Genomic DNA, 27,983 nt, shown 5'->3' with positions numbered 1-27,983 from the left:
TATGATCAATTCTTCGATGCCTCCAGTTCGAAATCAACAAAGATGACTCGAAATTTACTCGAATGCCTTGAACAGAGGAGAATACTTAACCCAGTTTTCCTTGAAGATAAAGTCGCTATAGATGCCCTCTTTATTGAAGTGGACTCTTAAATTTAAAACGTTAAAAGAGAGAGGTGTCAAATGGTGTATTCTAGATATTCTTATATTTTGAATCACATGAAACATTAAAAATAGCGGTAGTATAGCTGTATATCTTTGGTTTGATTATGCATGTGATATGATAAAAAACACACTTTACAGTCTAGAGAGAGAGATTATTGGAGATTAGCATTAGTATTCAAAGTTTGATAGGTTAACGACAGATATAGATTGATGATGTCGTGTCCGCGTTACCACGGAAAGGGGGTGCAGTAGCTTCTGAAGGTAAAGACCCCTGAGCACCCGAAGGCAGAAGTCTGTCTTCTAGCTCATATAAAATGAAACTCACACATTCGCTTGCACAACCCCTTTTTACAGGGGGGCTCATTCTGACACCTCACAGATAGAAGAAAGATGAAGAACAACCATGCCCGAATCGGGATTCGAACCCGGGACGCCCGGATCACGGGGAAGATGCGCCAGCCTTATGCAAGGACGCCAACAAACAGGACAACAAACTCAATTTAGTACAAACTTCATTTGGGTAACTGTGACTTTATGATTCTATTATTAAATTGTACAATAATATATGACTCTATTATAGTACAATATTGTTGTATAATATACAATTATATGCTATATAGTATAGCATAATATATTGTCACGTAGATACTTTAGTATGGCACACAATGACACACACACACACACACACACACACACACACACACACACACACACACACACACAAGAAGTAGAACTAAACCAATTTATTAGCTGAACTCAGAACACAATGACTGACAAATCTTCTGCTTTTATACGAGCAGGGAAAGTTCCAGAATACTTTTCAGGAGACAGTAAGAAAAGTCCAGAACAGTTATCTGGTAAACTAAAGAAATGTCCAGAATCTTCTGGAACATAAAATAAAGAGAAACATAAAATCAGGGAATTTAATATTTACACAAACTGTGAATGGCTTTGTCTCCAGCGGGGTTTGAGCCTACAATCTCCTGATAATGAGATCAGTGCTATGACCATTCGGCCACGGCGAGTCGACAGCATCTTTTCAATGTGGCAATATAACTATATATTATAGTACAGTTTTTAACTATAATATATAACTATACCTACACTTTTAGTACAGCAGATATTACTACAAGTCTTCATTTTAGTGAAACTACAAGGAAAATCTCAATCGGGAAAAAGTCATTGGTTGTCTAAAGATAGTTGCGGTCAGACAAAAAAGAAGGTTTGATGAAGAATTCTCTTATAACATGTAAAGGATTTCACTTAAAACTCCCTCACACATTTACAAAAAACGATTCTGTATTGAACGACGTCGGATTATTTTAGAGATTCCACCAGAATATTACATCAAGCTCGGATGTAAGAAAATTCATATTTCCAAGCTCCATTTACCGTACAAGGAAAATATAAGAGCAGCTAATGAAGGCATGCCTTCTTACATTCTTTTCATATTTCCTACGCAACTTTTAGTGGATGATATGATTGCTAAATCATCCGTTAAGGACTCTAATATAACGGATGATATAATTGCGAAAAGGATTATTTAATCTATACTTTTTTCTAGAAAATGGCTTTAAATTATCTTCTTTTCAGCGAAATTAATTGCCAATTTAAATTTCTAATGGCTTCTTCATGAAAAAAATTAAGCAGTGCTATTTTATTTTCAAATGCAGTATCTTTGGTTCTGTCTTGCTTTGTGATTGCATGACGTTTGGAACCATCTTGTCCATTACTAACTTACGATCTACCCCAATATCACCTTGTACTTAGAATCATTAGCGAATTTAGGTATTTTGTGTATTCAGGGGGTGCGCAATATGAGGTCCCCTCAAATAGTAAGATTTTTCATTATCATACTTTTTGCGTTTTTATCGTTGTTCATTCGTCTTTAAGTGTTAGTAAATTATTTATTATCTGGCCTTAAATTTTGCCATATGTTTGGAGCAGCATAGCTAAATATGGCTCTAGCGCCAATACACAACAACTGTTAGTAAGATGGTCAATTAAATTTCCTATTTCAGAATATTTTTAAGTTGATTTATTTTAAGCAAGTTTTATATTAACTTTGGATGTATACCTTTGTTTTTATTTTACTATTATGATAACAGATTGTGTGGCATCCTCGATTGTAAACCATATTATTAAAGGAGATAATAATACAATATTATAAAGGAGATATTTTATCGTTTCTAAAATTTATAAGTTGAAAATCTTCTATAGTTGAGAACCTGATATGAGATCCATCTACAAAACCGTCGTTCATCACTTATAACAAGGCTAATATCAGAAATACTTTTATGTATGTGTACTTTTATGTATGCATGTATATTATATATATACTTTTATATATGTTTTTATAATACTTCTAATGATACATTGTCATATAATGAAGAAGAAAATTAGAAGTTGTAGCAGTTGCATTACTCTTATCTTCCTTTTTGTATACTAGATAGCGATGCCTGATTAGGCCATCCCATAGTGCATTGCGATTGTAATTAGAATGAGATGTGATGCTGAACTGTGAAGCCGCGCGCGTGAATGTCTTGTCTTTGTGTTTGTGCTTGTTTAGTATGTGAATGTGATTATTAAAAGAAATGTTCCTAAAAATATTCGTCCTGTTGCTTCCTGCATGGATCATAGTAATCTACATAACACCATATTGACGCCCAACATGGGGCCCAACGGAAAAGAATTTGTGAGGAAACGGAAGTGACGTCGTCCCGATCATCACAAGAAAAGTTTCCTGCCACCACATTTATCAATGTATTTATCTGATTTGATTCTAAAATTTGTTAGAGATTTATAATTTGGAATGAGATCCATAAGAGGAAGTTTAGTTATCTGATTTAGTTATTTCATTATTACAAATATGAACATATAAAAAAATAAAAGAGTATACTTTCCGAAAGTGGTGCTTTTTTTTAGAGTTGAGAGTTATTTGAAAAGACAGAATATTATCAAATCGACATTGAGATATTTGAATATCATGATTTGTTTCAGAAATTAACTCAAGGCTCCGATTTTTAACATACTCTTCCACCCATGCTTGTTAATAATTTCGTAAACTATTTCAAAAAAATATATAATGAATATGCATTATAGCCAACTATAAAATGTATTTGATAGAAATGTAGTGATTTAATGTGAATACTCCTATAATGTCTCCATTGGTCGTGCGCTATCATATATTTAACTTAGCTGGCAATAATTTGAATTGCATGTGCAATTAATTTAAAAATTATAGCAAAAATGAAAACTCCAAAATGAAAAATGCTAGAATTAATCATACAAAAATAAGTATCTCTAATTCAGTCCCTTTCCTCTTTAAATGAAAATAAAACGACAATTTTCCAAACCACATTCCCCCCCGAGAATATTTAAGGCTTAATTTGCTGCAAATTACTGTCTAATTTCTCAAATAAAAGTAATAAGTAACGATTTTAAAAGGGAAAATGTTATAGTCAATCATATAAAAAAGTATCTTAAGTTTAGTCCCTTTCCTCTTTAAATGAAAATAAAACGACAATTTTCCAAACCACAACCCCCGAGAAGAATAAAAGGCCTAACTTGTTGCGAATCACTATCTATGTTCTGAAGTAATATCAACAAGGGACGACTCTAAAATGGGAAATGCTGGATTTAATCATAGAAATAATATATCTCAAACAGTTTCCTCTATACATGAAAATAAAACGGGACTTTCAACCCACCCCCGAGAAGAAATAAGGCCTAATTTGTTGCCAATTACTATCTATGTTCTGAAGTAATATCAACAACGGGCGACTCTAAAATGGGGAATGCGGGATTTAATCATAGAAATAATACATCTCAAACACTTTCCTCTATACATGAAAATAAAACGGAACTTTCAACCCACCCCCGAGAAGAAATAAGGCCTAATTTGTTGCCAATTACTATCTATGTTCTGAAGTAATAGCAACAAGGGGCGACTCTAAAATGGGGAATGCGGGATTTAATCATAGAAATAATACATCTCACATTTTATCACTTTCCTCTTTACAAGAAAATAAAACGACAATTTTCAAAACCACATTTTTCCGCCGGGAAGATTTAAAGTCTAATTTGCTGCAAATCACTGTCTATGTTCTCAAATGGAGATAAACACAAATCCACGTGTCTAATCAATTAATTTTGCAATGGCCACGCCTGGCTTTAAATAACTGAATTTACGCCATTGTATCTTTACGACACGCACCAATCATCATTTTTCTTTTCAAATAAGAATAGTTATCAAATGAGAAGAGACTCTTCCTCTTTCTGTGAGGTCCATAAACACTTCATTCTGTCACATACTTATCTGAAGCAAAACATTTTATTTTTGTATCCACATTTAGCTAGATATAACAGCGCCGATACCAACAAAAGCTTATTGTGCGGACTTAGAAAGAGTTTAAAGCTCTTCATATCTTCCAAAATCTTCAAAGTAATTTCAACCCTCTCATGCATTAATTTTATTCGTTTTTAAAAGGATATCAAGGTTTAATACAATCCTGTGTCTGATGCAATTCATGAAGGGGTTCATTAACTTCTAAAAATATAAGTCAATGCTTAAAAACATAGGAAGATCTTGTTTTAGCTTTCTTATTGTTTTTTTTTTTCTTTTTGCTAATTTCCTCAAGTAGGCACTTCTACTTATTTGTTTATATATGTGTCATGCAGATGTACAAGTGGCTATCTTTAAATAAGAAAATATAGGCGGAAAATGGAATTTCTATTCAACTAGTTGAAAGCAGGTTTTTAAAAAATTTAACAGTAAACCGGATGGAGAAAAAAAATATTTTTGTTACTTATGTACTCGTCATAGGCAAGCCCGTTGACAAAATCAGCAATTTAAGACAAATTTGTGCAGTAGCTTCTGAAGGCAAAGGCCCTGAGTACCCGAAGGCAGAAGTCAGACTTCTAACTCATATGAGAATGACACTTACACGTTCGCTTGCACAGCTCCTTTTTAAAAGAGGGGATAGGTTCTTTCACAAAGCTCACAGACAGAATAGAGGTAAAGAACATCCATGCCCGAGCCAGGAATCGAACCCGGGACACTCAAATCATGGGAAAGAAACACTACCTTTAGGCCAGGACGCTGGCCTTAAAAAAAGCATTCTGTTAGGTTTAGGTTAAGGGCAGATATATACTTCGCAAGCATAATATATCTGCCACAGGAGCGAGTTAATTTCGAAACTTCTACTTTTCGGTCTTTAAGCCTCTATTTTATTATGAACTTACACTTAGCTTAAACGTTTAATGAATAAACATATTCATGTACTTTTTATCTATAAGAAAGCTTATCTATTCTTAATTCCTAAAAGATAACTAAAAGGTTATCAATAAACTTTTAGAACAAAAGTTGTTTACTATGATGAAATAAATATTCACCTAATTTGAATAACATTCTGTGTTCAACATTTCTTCAGTAGTTGGAAAAATTATAGTCAAATGGATTCAAATCTTTTGTTCACATCTCTCATCCCTCTTTAAACTGGAATTTAAGAGATTTTTAAACTCCCTGCATTAAACTGCTCAGTGACTTAAAGCTATCAGAATTTGCCATAGAAAAAATAGCATGGTCGTTATATAGAGTGTGCGTATGTGTGTGGGCATGTGTGTGGAGAAGTGTATGGGTGCAAATATATGTGTGTGTGCAATTTTACTTTGAAACTGTAAAGAAGGCACTGGTTTCGTTTGCAGGAAATGGAATCAATGTGTGTGTGTGTGTGTGTGTGTGTGTGTGTGTGTGTGTGTGTGTGTGTGTGTGTGTGTGTGTGTGTGTGTGTGTGTGTGTGTGTGTGTGTGTGTGTGTGTGTGTGTGTGTGTGTGTGCGTGTGTGAGTGCGTGGATTATGGTAAAATGAGGCATACTTTTTTTACTATTAAAATAGAATCAAAAATAAAGAAAATCAGATCCTATTTAGAACATCTTCAAGTTCACAAAAAATATCGAATGGAGCTTCTTCCTGGAAAAAGACTTTCTGGTCTTTAAACTGCTAAAGATAAAAAAAAAAATTAACAAAAAAAATCAGTTTATCATCATCGTTCCCAATTCTATACATACTGCTTTGTCAATAATTCTTGGAAATCATGAAATAGTATTAACTTCACAATTATGTCTAGTCAAAATTTTGTCAATTGGTCATAATATATTTCCTACTCTTCACAAGTTATTTTCTCTCATCTAACCTTACATCTCTAAAAGAGAGCTGTTTGCTTCTATATCAGATAAAAAACTGTTTCAGCATTCAACTAATTAATTAAAATGCAGAATTTTAAAAATTCAAACCTCGTGTGTATCGTTATTTAGTAATAAGCCTGGATTGGACAAAGTTTTATGGATTTAGAAATGGCCAGTTTTGGATGGGCATCACTGCATGAAAATGGCCAGTTTTACAGCTCGCTTTAATTTTCAGATACATTTTAAATTTTGATGGGGACAAGTTCAAATGTTCACTTTAACGGAAGCGATAAAAGTGATCAAACAGAAAACCAATATTTCGGATATGTAAATTGATCGCCAAAGGCAGCATGTTTATATATAAACCAAAATGTCAAAATAATTTATTTACGATTATTCATTCTTAATAGCATTCTATCAGTTTTTGAAACCCACATAAACCACAACAAAATAAATTCACAAATCAATTAACAACGTTGAGGTGTTTCGAGCTTAATCTAATTCCGCTAACTATTTGAATTCACTTCATTTCAGTTAGATAAAAGCCTAAATCCCTCTGCTTCACTCGATACTTCAAAGCAGTTACAGAATGTTTAAAGAGGTGAGTCCATTTTCAGCCAAATGGCAATTAATTTGCCCTGGTATGGCGCAAAATCGACCGATTTCGGGCGCCTCTAATTAATTGCTTACAATTTTCAATGCTAATTAACGCGGCGGTAAATTTAGCATTCCCATGATAAATGAGTTATAAAGTATTGTTTTCGTATAAGGATAGCTCGTATAAGGATTGAAAATATTTTGTAACATATATATGAAATGCAGACGGTTTTTTTTTTTTTTAACTTTCTTGTATACGTAGTATGCGAGTAAGTATAGTAATCATCAGAAATCCGCACCCGAGATTTTGAACGAATCTCTACATTTTAGATCTCCCTCGAGTTAGAAAAACACATTTTTGGAAAATGTACATCTGTCTGTGATAAATCCCACTCAAAAATTCTTTGAGCAGAATCCGTTCAAAGGAACTTTATCTGTCTGGCTGTTCGAATATAGGTTAACATGATAACTATGGAAGAAATCTAGATGGATGAAGTTCGGTACACACATTAGCATCTATAATGTAGACATCTGTCAAATTTTGAGCCAAATCCAACAACAGGCTGACCGTCTATCTGTCTATATTTTCAGAAATACATAATAGCGAAAACTCAAAACCACAATGAGTTAAATATATTAAATTTGATATGGTATTTTTTGACTATATGGGCAACATTTTAACGAATTTTTGAATTAATCGATTAGGAAAAACGAATCTACAACGCAGATTCGATTTTCGGATGCTATTAACCGCAGATCAGGATTTAATCGCCAAAACACTCGCCAAGTATGACACGACGGATTCAGTAAAAATGCTGAATTCACGCCAAGGGTTAACTTTTCGTAACTATTAAATGCGAATGCCAAGTAAGAATTCTCTGTTATAGTCCTTTATTAGAGAGTATGCGAGAAAGTTTGGGGTGAACCACTATCGCTGGTTTAACTTTACATCTTTTTTTCCCCTACGTTTTGTTTTTTGAATACTTTTATTACTATACGTAACGTTTGTCATATTTGCATTCCAAAATAAGTATTGACGTCTTCAATTTGATTGCTTATTGTAACATTTTATAGGGAATAATATATATATTAAATGGCAAATTATATATATATATATATATTGTTACGAAATTTCCGGGGTTTGTTTGGATAGTGGGGGTTATATGGTGTGAAGAACGCTCAATCACCAGGCGGCAGAAAATAAAACAACGACGTTTATTTACACGAAGACACACAGGACAGCACAAAGACGACAACTATATACAGCACAGAAGACGATTATCTTCAGCCGATACGTGCAACATACAACAGATTCTACTGCAGACAGTAGCACACAGCTTAATTCAGCACTACATTCACTCCGTCGCTGCTCCGCTTATCTCTGGTATACTGGAAGGCCAGTTCTTCACCGTCGGTTCCGACTATGACGACGACTCCACTGGTCCACCACAACGACTACTCTTTCGCTTCCGACTACTCTTCGACTCCACTGGTTCGCAACTACCCGGCAGCTGCGGCTGCTTCCTTTTATAGGTCTCAGGAGGCGGGGCTAGAAGCCTCTCAACCAATCAGGAACGTTCGAGGCGAATCTCCGTTCCTACTGGACGGATCGGGAAAATTCTCGATGTTTCGGGTATAAGTCGCCAAATTCGTCGCCAAGCTCTGGGACCTCCCATGGAACCAACTATACTGGAAAGCCGCATCACAGGTTCGTAACAATATTGTGTCATGTGATAAAAATGGCGAACATTTCGTTCAAAATATTCTACAGCGAAAATTTCTGATCGAATTTGTCACGTAATTTCTGATGAGAAAATAAGTATATATTAAAAAGAGAATTTTCATGATATTTTTAATTAAGAATTATTTTTTAAATTAAATTTTTTCTTCAATAAGTTCGAAACATATTACTGTCCAAACACCATTTTTGGATTTTTTGAAAATTCAAAAACTGCCTTTGATGATTCCAGTTTTATATTAGTACAAATTTTTCTCCTAATTTAATAAATTCTGAAAAAAATATTATATTTTGCTACAATACTTTTTATATTTTTAAGTATTTGATTTGCACACAAGCGCGTTGCGATCATATTAAATCCAATTGTTTTGTTTCCGTTACCCCGACCATATAATTAAGAACCAATTGAAAATTGAAAATAACGTTTGACGTTAGAACCCAAATTATTGTCATGCAATAATATTTCGAACAAAAGTTCTAAGTTCCTTTAAAGCTTTTACTTTCTTCTATACGAAATATAAAAAGAGAAAGTATTAATTTATCAAAAAATTCGAATCCGAGATTTTTACGAATCTCTACGTTTCTGAACTTCTCGAATTTGAGAAACACGTTTTTGGACTTATGTCTGTCAATACGATAGTTCAAAAACGCTTTGAACAAAACGGCTGATATTCCAATACACAGATTTTATATTGAATTTATAGATTTCTATCAAACTTTGAACGAAATCTATCCGAAGGAAGTCCACTTGCCTGTTTGTACAAATATTTGTAACTTTATAACTGGAAATATATAAAGAGTAGATAGATAACGCATTGTTGTTGTTTCTAATGGCACTTGTCATAGACAAACCCCCACTTACTTTAAGAAGTCAATTGCGGTTTTAAGCCAAGGGTGCGACTCTTGTTTTTACAGTAACGCTATCTAGGGCCGACTTAGCTATGGCCGACTTAGCTAGAGTTCATTTCATATACTCATCCACAAATTGCAATTTAGAACTGAATCAAAGAACGATCACCCCTGATCCAGTACCCCCAGTGGTATTACTCTCAACATGGAGGACTTTGTGACCACAATAGATTTATACGCGCGCCAGTCACCAAACATGCGGGGAGTCTTCGAGCGGCGGGGTTCGAACTCTCAACCCAAGGGACGCGAAACCAACGCTCGACCAACCAAATTATCCCTAGCCGATAACCTTTTGTACCCAAGTTATTTAAAATGTAGAAACGTATAAAAGTTAGAATCAAATCCATCATTGAATTGACCATCTATCGGTCAACGCTTTCATAAATATAAAAACACGATAATATAAAAAAGCTGTTATTTTAATGAATAGATTTATTAATAGGTAGATATATTAAATTAATTAATGATAATAGATTTATTAAATTAATTAATGAATAGATTATAGAATTATTTATATGAAATTTAGAGTTTAGTTTGTGACTACTAATGTTGTTCTCTATCAGATTATTCAATCGGTTAGGTGCCCAAAATACATATTCGGTTTTCAAATACTTGTGTATTAACCACATCTCAGCAATTCATCCCCAAATATGACACCCATATAAGATCTTTGTTACTTACTATTCACCAAAAGCATTCGGATAATAATATAAAATTACATTTATTTGGTAGTATGAGAGAGAGTTTCAAGGGAGCCCCTCCTACTAATTTAATCAAGAAATGCAGACTCTGATAACATACTACTTCTCATCTTCGATATTCTAAACGTAAATTCAAGTCATGTTGTCTCGGTAAAAGATTTATAGATTTTCTGAAAGTTCAAGTCACAAACGTACTGAAAATCCGTATGGTATTTATATACAAAATGCCACGGTAATTTTTATTGGGCTCATATGTAAAAAAGAACTTAGAAAGCTTTATATTAAGAAATAAGATTGTTCCTTCCTTTCAGAACCGTGATAGCATGTTTACTAGGTTTCGGACTTTCAGCATAGAGAACTCCAGGTTTGCAATTCCATTTTACCGAAGAATCGCCTTGTAAACGGACCTGTTGGACACTAAATACCGCGGGGCTAAATGTTCTTCCCAGAGAAAAAGAAGATAAGAAAGATTAAAGAAGGAATTTCCGGCTAAGTTATCGTAATCTTTATCTCTCTTTGGTTCAAAACAATGAGATTCATTCCCAAAAAATGCATGGTGGCCTTTTAAAACGGGATGATATTATAACTAAAGTATCTCTTTCTTCCTTCCATTAATATGAACCTAGTTAACGAGCAAAGTATACATCTCGAATATTCAATAAAACATATATTATAAGGGGAAGTTAGAATTCTTTATGAATAATTTGGCGATTACCGTATTTTGCGAGGATGATCGTTTCGCGCGTTGCGCTATCGAAATTGTTATTTATTCCTACATTGGCAATCAAATATTTATAAAAAAAAAGAAGTTTGGCAACAAAGAGTTTATGAAACTTTATAAATGATTCTTTTTAAGAGATGCATATGAATACAAATATTTTAAAAACTTTTAATTGTCTCCCTTTTAAACAAATTGTTTGCCTGAAAAACATCAGTAACGATTTCTTTTTCATCAACAATCCATTACCCTCATAAAAGCTTCTACTGAAACTGTACTTCCACATAAAAAGAAACTAGCCATTAAAAAAAACTATATATCCATCGAAAATAAAATTAAGAAACATTGTAAAATCTTTATTTCGTAAAAAGTAGAATTTGCCTTCTAAATAATTCCAGTAAGCCCTTAGTTGATAACTCAGCATTTCTTTTATCCTTTGCCTTATACACGTTTTTTTAAATTTTTCTCTTTAATTTTTCTATCGTAAAGCGCGTTTTCGCTTTTCGCATTTTTACGACGAAGCGAAGAATGTCTTTTCGAGTCTTTAGCTTATTTGTTTACACTTAACGGCTCATTTTTTTTTTGAGAAGAGAAAATTAAAAGTTAATAGTTATTTGTTTAATACCATTTTCTGTTCGCTGAATTGCATCCGTTTCAAACGATGGAAAATGGATCGGGCACTTGAGGAGCCTTGTAAAATTCAGCGAATTTTATTAAAGAGAAATTATATACATCTTTATCATAAACTTTAGATTTTGCATATCTGTAAGTTTCTTAACGTGGTTTCCGCTTTGGACTGAGTTTAATCAATTCACATTGTAAAACCGTACTTAGCTTTACAGCAAAAATTCCAGAAAGCAGTCATTTTTTTAATTTTATTATTTTATAGCGATATAAAGGAAATATTACCATATTTGAACCTCATAAACATTTTTAATATGCATGTGATAAAGAAGTAATTTGAATAAAAAAAGGAGAAGTAAATTTGTTTTTCCTTAAAAATTAGATATTCTTAAAAAATACGCTTTAAAGTAAAAAAAAATGACATCTTAAAATTTTCTATTGTAAAATTAAACAAAATAGTTTTCAAAATTGGATCCTCAATACCTTTAAACAAAATAAAAAAAGGGTACTTTTATTTTCTCATATACGAAGTATAGATAAATTATTGTAATCGTCCGAAAAATCGAACTCGAGATTTTACCGAATCTCCACGTTTTAGACTTACAAGAGTTCAAAAAACACAGTTTTGGAAAATGTCCATTTATCTGTCAGTGATAAAGATAACTGATAAACGCTTTGAGCCTGATGGATGAAATTTGGTATACGATTCTTATACCAAATTTGAAGATTTCAATAAAATAGGGAGCAAAATCCGAGGACGTCTGTCTATCCATCTATTCGAATATAAGTTAACACGATAATTTTAAAATGAAATGAGATAGATAAATTTCGGTTCACAGATTTGATGTCTATAATATATATTCTTGACAAAGTTTGAGCCAATTCCAATAAAGTGGTTGACCATCTGTCGGTCTGAATTTTCAGAAACGTGTAAACGTGATAGTTCTAAGACGCTATTATTTAAAGTGTAAGTGTAATTTTGTGCCAAATTTTTGTTTCAGTTGGTTAAGTAACACTCATCTAAAACGATTCATCAAATTCGATTTTTTGGATACTAGTAACCGAATGGCAGGGATTAATAGCCAAAAAAATCTCGCCAAGCATGGCGTGATAGGTTCAGTAAAAATGCTAAATTCACGCCAAAGGTAAGTATTTCGTAATTATTGTACACCAATGTAATACAAGGCATTCTTTGGGGTAGCATTTTTATTACAGACTATGTGAGAAAGTTTTGGGCAGAACACTCCCGCTGGTTTGAATTCTCCTATTATTTTATTATTTGTAATTTGTTTTAAGAATAGGATGCATGAATCCGAGAATGATATTTTTAATTTAGTGTCATTTCTTCTTTTTTTTCTTTTCTTTTATTTCCTCCCAAAAAGGTAAAAAAATCGCTTTAATTTCTTTTATATTTATGAACCGCAGCAACAAAACCCAGATCTTACAACTATATTATCGCAGTTCAACTTTCAAGATATATCAATTTTAATCTATTTGAGCTAAAAAAATTCATTTGTTAATTTATCTCTAATTATTATTTCTATAATCATCTTTTGTTTTTATATAAAAAAACTCTTTTCATATTATAAAGACGTAAGTTCTTAATAAGTTTTGAAATTCACTTCTTATTACACTTAAAGTCTTGAAAATTTATATTCATGTGGTTTTCCGATGGCATTACACTATAATCATATTTTTGAGAGTTAATTATCAATTAAATAACGAATTAATTAAATTATTAAATTTTGTTCCATAAATTTCTATTATTTGATAAAAAATAAATTTATTTCAAGATACCATGATATTTATAATAATAATTGAATTAAATACTAGACATAAAACAAATAAAAATGTGTGTTTTTTATTTAGCTAATAAAAATAATGTCTTAAATTGTTTTTATTGAATTTATGATTTCTTAATCCGATAAATCCAGTCGAGAAATCTTTTGCTAATAAGTAATTTAATCAACATAAAAAGCTTTCAAATCTTCTTTTAAAAATAAATCAAAAATCAGTTATGGAAAAGTTTAAGTATAAAAAAGGGTGACTTGTTTAAACTGGGTAGATGGAAATTTGAATCTATTCAAGCTAGAAAAAAAATCCAATAAAATTAAATTTTATAATGAAAAATTATGAATATGATTATTATCATATTTTTATTGTTCATTGTTAATTCAACATCCATTTTCTCCCATTTTATTTAAATTTCAATTTTTTAACTATTAACAAAATGTATTTAAAGTATTTTGAGCCTGGGTTAAATTGCTAATATTTACTTTTTTATCTTTTAAATTTGACAAAATTCTCTGAATCCTTCTTTTTCTTTCTTCACAAAAAATATTTTACTCCTCAGATTTTTTTTTCAGTTTTATTTTATTATCGTCTGCAACTGCAAACATTTTCTAATGTAAAATTTTCGAAATACCAAAAGCCGAGGAAAACAGTCTTGCTTCTGTTTCTCAATTCGTGCGTAGGACGTTTTCGTGTAGGCGTTTTGTATTTTGTCTTTACATGAAGAGGGATTTATCTCTAATTTTTGAATTCAAACAACCTTTTATATCGAAAGATAAACATTTTCTCACTTTAGATGGTAATCAGCAAAAGTGTTGCCTTAAATAATGAATATTTTCAGAGATTAATAATGGTCACAGTAACCGTTGTTACTTTCTTGATTTATTAATAATTGAATTACGAATACAATAATTCCTTATTTGACCTTTCTCAGAAATTTCATGGTTCCAAAAATTCAATTATCTCAAGAGATCAAATGGATTTTCAGATCAACGATCAAGCAAAATGTTCTTCAGAAAATGGTCTTTGATGGAGGAAACCTTTGAAATAAATTCTTGTTTTACTAAACATGTGAAATTCACTGCAGCATCTGAAAACTCGTAGGATTTCGACAAATATTTTCAATATTCATTCGCTTATTTTTTATCCGTACTTCTTATCCAGAATTGTTTCCGATTATAAACAGGAATTCTTTTAATTTATGATTTTTTCTGTGAATAAAGTTATAAATAAAATATTTAATTACTCATTATTTACGTTTTTATGCTGAAAAAACTCTTGTATTTTTTTTAAAATTTATTCATTCAGTTAGAATTAATAAAATGCGATAGAAGATTTAAATAAACTCAGCTAATAATTTTCTAGAATGATCAAGTCCTCATTTCATAGAAAGCCAGCGGGGGTGTTTTCCTCCCACATATTCTAATAAAAGTGCTACTCCTCATCCCTGTACTTCGAATATGAGTGCTTCGAATATTTTGGACTTCGAATATGAGTGCGAACTCGCATGAAAGTTTTTCTTTCAATTCAAAGGAAACCAAATATATATTTTGGATGCCAATTTCTTCGATAGATTAAAATCAAAATTTGAAAGATAACTTACAAAATTTCTTTTTCTTTTTTTTTTAAGTTTTTGCATTTTTGAGTACCATGTTTAAAAATATACAAAAGAATACAGACAAACTGTTAATACCCTGATGGATTTGGTTGAAAATGTAATAAACAATTTTTTATAAATCTATGCAGAAAATTAAATTACACATTGAGTTTAATAGCAATTATTTTCATTTTACAAGGCAATACAAACAGACTTCTTACAACTGGATTTCAATTACATACCAAATTTAATTTGTCTAGTACAAAGTATTCTTGAGTTATTATGATGTTGTTGTGTCTTATGGCACTTTACTTCAGTCCGTTTACAGTTATTTGTCAGCGATTTAAGCCGAGTGAGCGTCTCTTGTTAGCTGAGTAGCGCCAACTAAGACCAAGAATACGAATTAGTTACTTCGTGCATCACATTCGCTTGCACAACTCCTTTTTGCAAGGAGGGGGGGGGGGCACATTTGCACACCTCACAGATGGAAAACAGAGGAAGAACAACCATGCCCGAACCAGGGACACTCAGATCACGGGGAAGATGTGCTAACCCTACGCCAGGACGCTGGCAGTTATCATCATGACAAACATAATCTTTTTTAAAAAAATATTTTGCTTTGAAACGTAGAGATTCTTCAAAAGTTTGAATTCAAATTTCTTGACGATTTCAATACTTTCTTTATACTTCGTATAAGAAAAAATTAATAACAATATCGCTTATCTACTATTTATCTCAAATCAGTGCCATTAAAAAACAAAATTTATTCGCAAAAAAAGTTAGTAATAAATCATAAGGGGAAATATACTTCCTTTTTTGCAAGTTTTTTATATGGAGTTAAAAGGCACCATAAGATATTTAATAAGAAATAAAAATAGGAATATTTTTAATTAAACTAGCTCATTCTTTCAGTTATAAATAACTTCTTGAAATAGTATGAATATTTATTGAAACGAATATTAATTTAATTCTACCGAGAGCAGAGCATTTACAGAAAAGTATTCTTTTTGGTTCTGTTTTGATAGTTTATTCGAAAATGGAGAGTGGAGGGCGATGATTAATAATGACATATACAGGTGTCCAGAGGTTTTATTATTAATTATGTTTTCAAATTTCATACAATGACTGAAGCTACAAACTTGATTTTGCCAATTATTTTGAATATGTAAATCAGAAGTAAATGAGCACTGCAAAAAGTTAGCCTTTTTGCAAATGAGTGATCCAAAAAAAATCTTTAAAATAATAATGAATCCAAAAAAAAAGTGGTTGCAGTTAAAAAAATGCAAATTTTGTTAAGCTTTATAAATGAAAAAATCTCGATTTTGTTCAATGCTAATGATTTAAAAAAAAATTTCAATTATCTTTAATAAAATTATAAACTTATTCGCAGGATTTGAAGAAAAATAAATGCTCTTCAAACACTAACAAAAAATGTGGATTCTTATCTGTCAAAGTGTCATTCTTAAAGGACTTGATAAAAGGTAGTGTTCGAAAAAGGACACTTTGCCATATTTACATAAAGGATTACGGCGAGATTTCTCTGTTTATTTTCCGAAGCTCCTGTCAGTTAGAAAGAATACCAGTCTAAGTGCAACAAACGGTAAATGAAATTTAATATCAGTTAACTGAAACAAAATTCTAAAATGTATTAATTTGCAATAGAATGTTGTTGTCCATTAATCTAATGTTTTAAAAAACAGAATTGAATTATATTTCTATATTCATAATTGAATTGAATTTTTCATAAATGAAGATACAGTATTATAATCGTCGAAAAATTCCGATTTAAAAATTTTGATGTAAATCCACGTTTTAGATCTCCCTGAAACCAAAAAACACATAACACATATTTGGAATTATGTATGTCTATCTGTCTGTGACTCAAATGCAGTTTGAATTAAACGCATGAAATTTGATATAGGGTCTCTATAGCAAATTTATAGATTTCTGCGAAATTTTCAGCGAAATCACAAAGATTGTTTATCTGTCTCAATTCAAGTGAAGACGATAAATCCGAAACGTTAAGATCTTGATAAATGAAATTCTTATATAATTTAATGATTAAAAATACAGATTCTGTCAAATTCTGTATTCGGAACCGGAGGGTTTCAGATTCGTGACCCAATTCCACCGAACTGTCGTGTAAGCGGGTCTGGTGCACGTTAAATCAGTCCGGGTCAAACGTCCTCCCGTTGTTGTGGTGTGGTGTGGAAAGGGGGCTACCCGCTCAGAAGTCGTCCTCGTCATCTGACCGCGGTTCAAAATTACGACGTCAGTCCCAAAATAGCCCTAGTGTAGCTTTCAAATGGGGCGCTAATATAACTAAACTAAATCTGTCAAATTTTGAACCAAATCAGCGAAAGAGTTGATCATGTCTCGGTCTATACATTCGCATACATGTAAACTCCATAACCAATAACAATAAATAAACGATTTTGTATGATATCGTGTGACTAAGACTGTAATTATATGTCAAATTTTGGTTATAACTGATGATGATGTCGTGTCCGCGTTATCACGGAAAGTGGGGTGCAGTAGCTTCTGAGGGCAAAGACCCCTGAGCACCCGAGGGCAGAAGTCTGACTTCTAGCTCATATGAAGATGAAACTCACACATTCGCTTTCACAACCCCTTTTTACCGGGGGCGGGCACATTCACACACCTCACAGATAGAACATAGATGAAGAACAACCATGCCCGAACCGGGATTCGAACCCGGAACGACCGGATCACGGGGAAGATACGCTACCCCTATGAAAGGACGCCGGCGTTTGGCTACAACTACATCGTTCATAAATAGGAGGTCAAAACTCGTACTTTTTTTTTCATCTCAATAGAACGAAACACAAAACACTCATGTGCTGGATTCTGAAAAGAAATCTGAATTTTACTGAAGTTGTTAAATCAAAGCTGCGAACGCCACGAGTGCTCATATTTATATGTTCAGATTCTCAACGCTTTCTGCTTTATAGTATAGCGAAGAAAACTGAGTTTGCTTTTTGGACACCTTTTTGTCGACCGATTGAATCTAAATTTTAGCATAGAACAGCAGTTTTAGTAATAAAATCAAATATCAAATTTTATTTTTCTATGTCGTTGCATATTTGAATTATCGTATTTGCATCAATGGAAATGTACAGATTGACTGATGGACAACCCGTTACCCAATGCACTTGTTTTATGCAAATAAATACGCACATTACACACTTTAAAACTGTAACCAAATTTATCTCTATATTTCATTGTGTTTTGTATGTAATCACTTACAAATGAAAGTTTCATAAGAATGAATTCCATTCATATAGTAGTCTGCAAATTTAGTGCTTAGTTCATATACCAAATTTCATCCGTTTAGCTCAACGCGTTTTTTGAGTTATCATGTTCACAGACAGACATGTAAATTTCTTCTTTGAAAATACTTGTTTTCTTTGCTTTGAAAATTCTTTCTTTTTGAAAATTTTGTATACAAAAAATAAAAAAGAATTACCACGAATCTAATAAAACAATTCCTTTAAAAGATTGTGATCAAAAGCAAAATTTAAAGCATTTGAGTTCTTCATATTTTAGTAATTGTCTCTTAGCTCGTTTCTTAAAAATTTATAAAATAGCTCAGTTAAAAATCTAAAGTATTTTGAAAATCGGAAGAAATACGATTATTTTTGTTAAAAGGAAATACATCAGAAATCAAACACTTTTAGTTTAGAAGTTTACGAAATTGCTTTTCAAAGGTTTTCAGATAAGAAATGTACTTTCTAGTTCCTGCGTGAAGAAATAAGAATGATTGAATTTAGTCTTAAATTAAATGTATTTTCGCATTATGAAGAATTCAACGAACTTTTTAAAAATCAACATATTCTTTATTATCAACTTCAAAAAATTACAAATTATATTGAGAAATTATTATACCAAAATTGAAAAAAATACATTAAATTTTTAATTTTCCGTAAGAAAAATTAGAATTGGAGAAAATGACATTTAAATATCTAAAACATCAATGAAAACGTGAATTAAGAAATTATATAAATCAATGCTGCATCTTGAAAAAGGAATTGAGAATCAAAATTCAAACAGTTTAATAAAATAAATTATACAGAAATTAGGAATATTAAATAAAAAATAATTTAATATTTCCGCCAATAATCGACTACTCAACGTTATCATCTACTCAAAACTTAAACGTTATTGAATGAACATATCGAATTTTTCAGTGAAATTATAATAAAATTTTGATTTTAAAATATTTTATTGCCTACAGAATATATATAAATATTAAATACTATTCAAATTCTAAAATAATCGAACACGGAACGTAAAGCATCAGCTCAAATATGCAAACGATTATTTATTCATATCTTAATTATGAAATGACTGGATTTCATTCTGCTCGTACTTCTAAAATTATCGAATAAGAATCATAAAGCACCATTTCAAATGGGAAAATATTATTAAATCAGTTATTATTTATAGCCAAAACTGCTGCAAAAATTGATTCTACTCATATTTCTAAAAATTATCTCACAAGAAACTTAAAGAAACAGCTCAAATAGAAAAAACGATTATTATTAAATCATCTATTAATTTATCCGGGAAAACTGAAAATTTTTGCTCATCATATTGCTAAAATTATCGCACAAGAAAAGTAAAGATCCAGCTGGAATAGGAAAACGATTATTATTAAACAATCTATTAATTTATCCGGGACAACTGAAAATTTCTTCTTATCATATTGCTAAAATTATCGAACAAGAAACATAACGAACCAACTCAAATAGGAAAACGATTATTATTAAATAATCTATTAATTAATCCGGGACAACTGAAAATTTTTTCTCATCATATTGCTAAAATTATCGCACAAGAAACGTAAAGAACCAGCTCAAATAGGAAAACGATTAGTATTAAATAATCTATTAATTTATCCGGGGGAACTGAAAAATTCTTCTCATCATATTGCTAAAATTATCGCACAAGAAACGTAAAGAACCAGCTCAAATAGGAAAACGATTAGTATTAAATAATCTATTAATTTATCCGGGGGAACTGAAAAATTTTTCCCATCATATTGCTAAAATTATCGCACAAGAAACGTAAAGAACCAGCTCAAATAGGAAAACGATTAGTATTAAATAATCTATTAATTTATCCGGGGGAACTGAAAGTTTGTTTCGTATCATATCACTAAAATTATCGAACAAGAAATTTTAGGTGTGAATTTAAATAATGAAACATTAATCAAAAAATTTATTAATCATATCTGAAAAATTGAATCAGACTAATTTTAAAGGAAAATATTTATCATACCTGGGAAAAAAATCATTTGAATATCCTTTTCATAACTCCCTCACATCCAGAATGTGCTGCGGGAATTCAATTTGTGAAAAAATGTGTACAAAATTTTCCTTTCACTCTTTTTGAATCACTCGTCAGCCCATCAACCATCTCACACGCTTCCCACCAAATTACTAATTTGCAATATCTCCCTGGCATACGATTACTCGCCCAAAATCAGCCCGATCCATGACGCGAGCCGTGTTCAGAGAAAATAAGGGTAATACATTACCTCTCTTCATTAGTTTATAGCCAAGAGACACACGATAAACAACTCAGGGAGCTAAAGACGAGGACATTTTGTTTATTTTTTTTCTCTCCTGCGTCCTGATTTGTAGACTCTCTCAGTTGACCAAGCAAATTAAATTTCCCTTTCCACAAACTTGAGAAATAATGTCGCCACTTCCTTCAGCCAGTAAAACGCCCTGGCGATTTACGGCCTGCAGAAATAGAAAGAGATGAAACAGAAAGGCGAGGGTTATTGGGTTTGGCTTTCAAAAATAGGCGATGACCATAAGATATTTCTGAAGGAGTTATTGGGTTTGTCAAAACTCATAAGCGCTTAATTAGTTTTGATATGCTTTCATCCAGCGGATTTAAACTGGAGTAACGATTGCAATAAATAAAAAGGCTTGAAAGTTATAGTCTTCAGGTTTCAAATAAAGTTCGCCAGTCAAAACCAGTGGACCGATTTTGATCATTATTATTTCATATTGAAATTCATGACTTGACTTCTAAATATGTCACCAATAATCACTTTCTGTCATTCACCCGCCATGTGACAAAGTAAGCTCCGAACCTCAATAACTGAATCAGTTTCGCCAGTTAGTTTCGTCCTATTCTTGCATAGCTAACCAATAAGAATACTCTAGGTTTATTTTGCAAATGAAATTGAAAATGGCAGTTTCATATGTTATGATAAGAACATTTCATCAAAGCGGATGGACATTGATAAATTAATGTTGTTCATATGGTGAGCGAACAACTAGTCGTCGAAAGCGGCTAGTATATATTTAAGTTTCGTATAAAGTTACAACTTTTCTCAGCTTGTTTTTTAGAAATTAAATGTTTCTTATACATATTCTACATATGGATACATATTTAAGAGATAGATAATAAATATTATATATTTGAAGAATGTTGCAAGATTTTAATCATTGTTTATTATGTTTGCAAATGAATAGTTTAAAGTGCACTAACTGCTTGTGTTAAAAATTATATTTCAAAATCAAAGATCTTGACTGAGGAATAATTGTAGAAATTGGTAACTTTTTCGTATTTGTTTTTTTTTTTTGATTTTCTTTTCAGCAAATTGCAACATTTTCTAATTTTTTTTTCTTTATTATTAACAATCATACTTATTCTGCGCCAACAGCTATACTATTCTATAGATTGTCGTTTTTCTCAAAAAATGTTAATAACACAACAGCAATATTTCTCTTCTAAAAAAAATAGAGACATAGCAATTTTTTTCCTTGCTTCTTAACAAAACACTATTTCTTAATTATAATAAATTTGAAACGTCAGATGATAAAGTAAAATCTGAGCAAACAGTTACAGAAAAAATAAAACTACTCTAATCTGAACGTTCGCTTAAATATTCACAAACAAGATCTTCTTACTTCGTCGTTCTCTAGTAATGTGGTCATCTATAATTTTCCTCCTGCTATAAACTTGAGTTGACATTGACTATAAAAAAATTATTATTTTTTTTTAATTCTTATGTAGATATTCCAACTTTTTTCTCCTTAATCTGCAATGGTTAATTATTAAAAATGTGATATATTTGAGCCTTTAGTAACAGTCTTGAAAAATGGGTAATAATTTCATCCGAAATAATATATTTTAAGACTAGACTTCAATGAGAAGATACTTTATTTGGGATGATCGGTAAAATGCTTTTAAGTCCTCAAATTCCAAACGGCGTGAAAATAAAATGAGTATGATGACTTGCAGGACTGAATGAAAATAAAATGAATTGCAGGGCTGCCTGCGAAAAAATTATGGCTATAAAAAATAATTTTAAAAAATACATTAAATCAGCCAAAAAGTCCAGTTAGAAAATGCAAGCTATACCAAAATATAAACATATGAAAACATTACATGGCAAAAATATTTGAAATTAAAATTATGAAGTTTCTGTGACTTGAAAAAGAAGTTCGTACAAAAATTGAAAAATGTATCTTCATATCCCTTCCTCCAAAAGCACTTTTCAGATTTTTTTTTCTCATTGTTATTATTTTCTTTTTCCGCTGCTGAAATTGCACTTCATCATTGCTTAATTTTGTTGAACTGAATGGCAATATCATAGAATTCATTTTTAAATTTTAGACGAACCCTTTATCAAGTCACGGAAAGTTTATAATTTTAATCGAAGATATATCCATCAATTTTAATGAAACATTTCCCAGAGCATTTATTATGGTACAATGTATATTTCTCTATTTCGACTTTTTGAAGATCTGCTTTTTTTTTCCTTATTTTTTATAACTTCGTTATTTCGTCGAAAGGGACACTGTAACCTGTATCAATAAATTTAAAATAGTCACTTTAATATAAGTACACGTTACTTCCCATGGTCATTTGCAGTTTAAAGGACTTTAATAATAATCCCGTATATGTATGAGAAAAGGTTACTTTTCATTATTAATATAAATGAATGTAATCATATCTAGGTATATGTCTTGTATTTTTCGTTTTAAGAAACTAGACGTAATTCAGCGAAACATTGCATTTTTAGTATTAATGACATGCGAAAGAATTCAACACTTTTCGATGTGCAAAAGGTAATTAATTTTTCAATTAATCATAAATTAACTGAAATATTACTTTTAAGTAGTAACTTCAAAACAAATAATCCCGTCAGAAATATTTGTATATCATATTAAATTTCAAAATTTTACACTCTCAATTAAACCTATTTTATTTCGAGTAATTGTTTCTTTAAATTTTATTAATCTTTCAAAAATTAATAAATAATTGAATAGATGAAGAGGATTTTGAAAGGAGAAAATAGATAATCCGAGGCTAGATAGTGGTGCGACTTTAATAATAATTAATAATAATAGCATAATAAAAATAAAATTAATTTGTATAAATATACCTTCTCTTCTGCATAAAAGCGAAATTCATTATTAATATTTCACTTAATCAAAAATTAAATTCAAATATTCAAGTTTTCCCGCTTGTCTTTAGAAAATGTCATCTCATAAAATTAATTTTTAACCGAAATTAAAGTTGGAAACAATTACATTTCAGTGATTTAAATTTCATTTCTTACATTTCTTTTTCCTAATTTCAATATTTTTTCAAAATTAATTAGATCAAGAACAGTCGTGGGATAACATTTATAGAATTTTGAAGGAATACTGAAAGAAAAATTTTGAAGCAGATGATTAGCAATTTATAGCAGCATCAATTATTAATTGAATTAGTTTAGTTATTGATGAAAAATTAACTATTTAATTAAGTGTCCAAAAAGTTTCATTAAAACATTTCTTACTTTAATATTTGGGAACAAAATGTTAATATATTAATATAACATTATATTATAGCATCCAATATTAATATAGCAAATGCATAAAATCAGCAACTCATTCTTTTCAAAAATCGTTTGGTTTAACTGATATTCCAGTTTTAATTTTTTTTTAAATGTTTCAGACGATAAATCAGTTTTGTATATTATAATGATTTATATAAAGTAGTTTTTCATTAAAAATATTGGCCATGAAAGCATTTTAATCTAGAGAAACAGAGAATATATAAGCTAATTTGCGCATAACTAAGTGCTTAAGGTTTCTATATGCGCTTTCATTTTAAAGCTTATATAGACATTGAAAATGAGAAAATTCTTTTAAACTTTACATATTTTTATCGTAATATTTTACGAATGAACCAATTATTAGTATCATTTTAAAGAAAAATTGTTTCTACTATTTTATTCGTTCGTTTAAACTATCTTCTAAAGATGAATATTTTCATTCATAAAAGAAAAGGTCCAATTTTGGAAATAATTATTCACTGCATCATTTCAAGCCATTTATTAAATAATTATTAAATTTTGGTGAGGGTAGCCGGTTCTGGGAATTGCTGTGTTTACACTTTTATTAACTAATAAATGAAAATTCAAATTTCATCGAGGCAAGGCTTTTCACTTAAGCATTTTAATTCTCCATTATAATCAGAAATGTCTATTGAAATATTCATATTAACAAGTACTTAAAGAGATTAGAAACCAGGAAGATAGAGAATTCATGAGAATTTAAGAAGTTCTGGAAACATGTAATGGATGGAAGATTCAACAAATTTTTCATTAAAACTTGACAATGGAGTTTTGCAGAAATTTCTGACCCTAAGACTTAATATTCAGTTTTCCTTAAACAATTTTAACAATTTAATCTCCTCATTCCGAACATAGGTCTTCGAAAATATGTTAAATGTTTTAATTATAAATATTATAATAAGCTTCAATAAATAAAATCCGGATTTTTAAAAGTAAATAAGAAATTCTGAAATTCCGTACAAATCCGGAATGCAATTATCCCCTAAAGATATCAAATTTTCAAAACTTAGAAAAATCTTTTTTTACTTTTTTCCCAAATTAATTTATGGAATATACTTACAGATGAGTAATGTTGATATCGTTTTTTGGAATCAAATTATTCACATTAAAATTCAACAATAAGAATGAGATGGATTTTTGAAATAAATTTTCGGAATATTAAAGCAAGCGTTTCTTAACCACTTTATTATAGTACTTGTAATGTTCCCTAACAGGTGGTTTTATTTATTTATTTTTTTTCAAATCATGTTTTTTCAAAGAAAATATTTAGATACTGTAATGTTACTTGTACAACAATGATTGATAGTTAACACAATCATTGCATTGTTGCTATTGGATGGGAGCTGAACGTATTCGTATTCGGATAATGTCATACAGCGCCATCTCACAAAATTTTGAGGTACCAGCAGGTTACCATCCTATGGCAACAATTTAAGTACCACAAAAATTTACGCGATGATGCCATATGACATTGTCAGCATGAGATTAGCTAGAAAAAGGTTATAATAATTAGTAGAGTTATAGAGAAACTTAAAAAATAAAATCTTAACTAAAGATAAAATTTGACCCAAATCGGTAGAGTCGTTTCCGAGATACACGAAATAATTTATATATATTGCTCGTTACTCGTTTAAAGTTATAAGATTTATTTTATTCATTATTAAAAAATTCAGAAGAACTTATTAGTGAATTTAGGTAAAAAATGAACAAAACATCTTAAAATATTGTGAAACTTCAACTTTTCCAAATAAATAAAAATGTAACAATTTTTTTTTTTTTTGGATTTCTTAAATAGATATTTTAATTCTAGACCACATTTCGCCTTTTTAATGCCAATAATATTTGCTTTAAATTTAGCCTTTCTTGAATTTAACATGATAATGTTTACATGTAGATACTATTTCAAAACATAAGAAATGATATGAAGGGATCCAATAAAACACGCTGTCTTCAATTCAATATAACTATTCTATTATTATTTTCAATTATGTTTTATATATCAAAGATGAAAAAATCCGAGCAATTCATAACGGATATAAATGTCATTATAATATTGAAAATGCATGAAGGATTGACATTCTGTAAAATGTTTGGAATTTTATAAAATGCCGCATATTATTCGACGATGTAAGAAGCGATTAATATTTCACACATTTCCTAAGAATTCTACAGAATACCAAATGACAAACTGACAAAATATGAAATAAATCTCTGATGCAAGAAAAAAGAGAAAGGACGAAAACTGGTATGAGATTATTGTCGATAGTAGATTAAACCAACATAGTGACAAAATGCTTACCGAAGAGATTTCCTTTTCTGCCACCTGTTATGCGTGTTTAAAAGAAATCATTGATGGATATGTATTTGTTACGGTCAATGTGAACAATCGGTTATTATTAATACTAACTGGTCATTATTAATAATAACCAAACCACATTAACCGTAACATTTGTTATGGTCAGTGTGAACAATCAGTTATTATTAATACTAACCGGTTTGTGTTATTATTGATAATGACCGGTCAATATTAATCATAACCGATTTTTCACATTGATCGTAACAAATGTTACGGTTAATGTGGTTTGGTTATTATTAATAATGACCAGTTAGTATTAATAATAACCGATTGTTCACGTTCATAATAACATATTCAAAAAGTGTCATCGAAACCTTTGTGTGACCACACTTGTAAAAATGTTAAAATTAATATTTTCTGTACTCTTTGTTTCAAAAATTATAAATTATTTAAATAATATCCCATCATACGTTTCTGTTGTTTTTTTTTCCTTCATATTTTCTTTAAATAGCCTTTTCCATTCTATGTAATGCTCAAGTATTATATACAATGCCTCTAGAAAATATATAATAATTCATATTTTATACTTAATCTAAAAATACCCTGAATTCCATAAAATATATAGACTATAAAATTGTTGTGTTCGTGCATCAACAAAAATAAAATGCAGACAACGTACTATAAAACTAAATATTACATATAGATAATATTATAAAATTTACATTAACTTATTTTCATTCAACATTCTAGCATCGTTTTTAAATATCAAGTTCCAAAAGTATCACTGTTGCCAATCTGAATTTTACAACTATTTACAAAATAAAATTTATAATTATTAAAATAATAGTTAGCTACTTTTAAATAAAATATTTACGATTTATGCCGCAATATATACTCCCCTACCAGTAACGAACGTTACGTTAGAAAGTAGGAAGTAAATATTTTAGTAGTAGCATAAAGGAGGAAAAAAAGTCAACATTTAAATTTTTAATCTCAATGGCGTCTTAATGATTCTACCAGTTCGAGATTGTCTTAAGGCTGGTTTAAGATCAGGTTGAGATACAGTTTCCTTGGTTTGAATCTTAGCTGGTTGGGACGCAGGTGTAATCTTTACACAAGTTGGAGTTGCAAGCTGCTCTTCAGGATTTTCTTGTGGTAGTAGATACGCTGGCTTTAATCTGTCTATAGTTACATTCACTTCTTTATTCTTTATCCTCAGAGTAAAATATTTTGGTGTTCGGTTGATAACAAAATATGGACCTTCATAAGGGGGTTCGAGTGGCTTTCGTACTCTATCAATGCGAAGGAAAACGTGAGAAGTTGATTCTAAATCTTTGTGCACAAATATTTTTGGATGACTTTTTTGTTGAGTTTCTTTTGGTCTCATCAATTCCATAACATTTTGTAAATCATTTACAAATGTTCCTGGTGACATATGTGGTATATTTGCATCAAAGAATTCTCCAGGAAGTTTGATATTCTCTCCATACACCATTTCTGCTATTGTATAATTAGTATCGTCGTGGATCGCAGTTCGTAAACCCAAAAGTACTGTTGGTAACGTTTCACTCCAAGATACATTATTGTGGGCTTTTAAAGCAGCCTTTATCGATCTATGTAGTCTTTCTACCTTTCCGTTACACTGCGGGTGATAGGCTGTAGTATGAGAAAGCTTAATGCCGCAGATTCTTGACAGATTTTGAAATATCTCGGATGAAAATTGGGTTCCACGATCAGTAATAAGCTTCCAAGGTACTCCAAATCTTGCTATCCA

At 30.7% G+C, this 27,983-nt stretch overlaps 1 protein-coding gene across 4 annotated transcripts in view; it reads right to left on the bottom strand.

The window, feature by feature from the left end:
- Nucleotides 1-27,983, bottom strand: part of LOC129983991 (relaxin receptor 2-like) — a 359,185-nt gene that overhangs the window by 239,084 nt on the left and 92,118 nt on the right. For 2 of the 4 annotated variants that reach the window (XM_056093730.1, XM_056093729.1), the window contains exon 1: nucleotides 20,325-20,465. The exons of the other annotated variants lie outside the window; for them this stretch is intronic. The gene's annotated coding sequence lies outside the window, so the exon portion shown is untranslated. Of the gene's footprint in view, nucleotides 1-20,324; nucleotides 20,466-27,983 lie in introns of those variants that run through there. 4 annotated transcript variants of the gene reach the window in all.

Source organism: Argiope bruennichi, chromosome 9 (genome assembly GCF_947563725.1).
Source record: "Argiope bruennichi chromosome 9, qqArgBrue1.1, whole genome shotgun sequence".
Lineage (NCBI taxonomy): Eukaryota > Metazoa > Arthropoda > Arachnida > Araneae > Araneidae > Argiope > Argiope bruennichi.
Note: the sequence above shows the minus strand (reverse complement) of the source record. Positions and strands in the feature narration are given on the sequence as shown.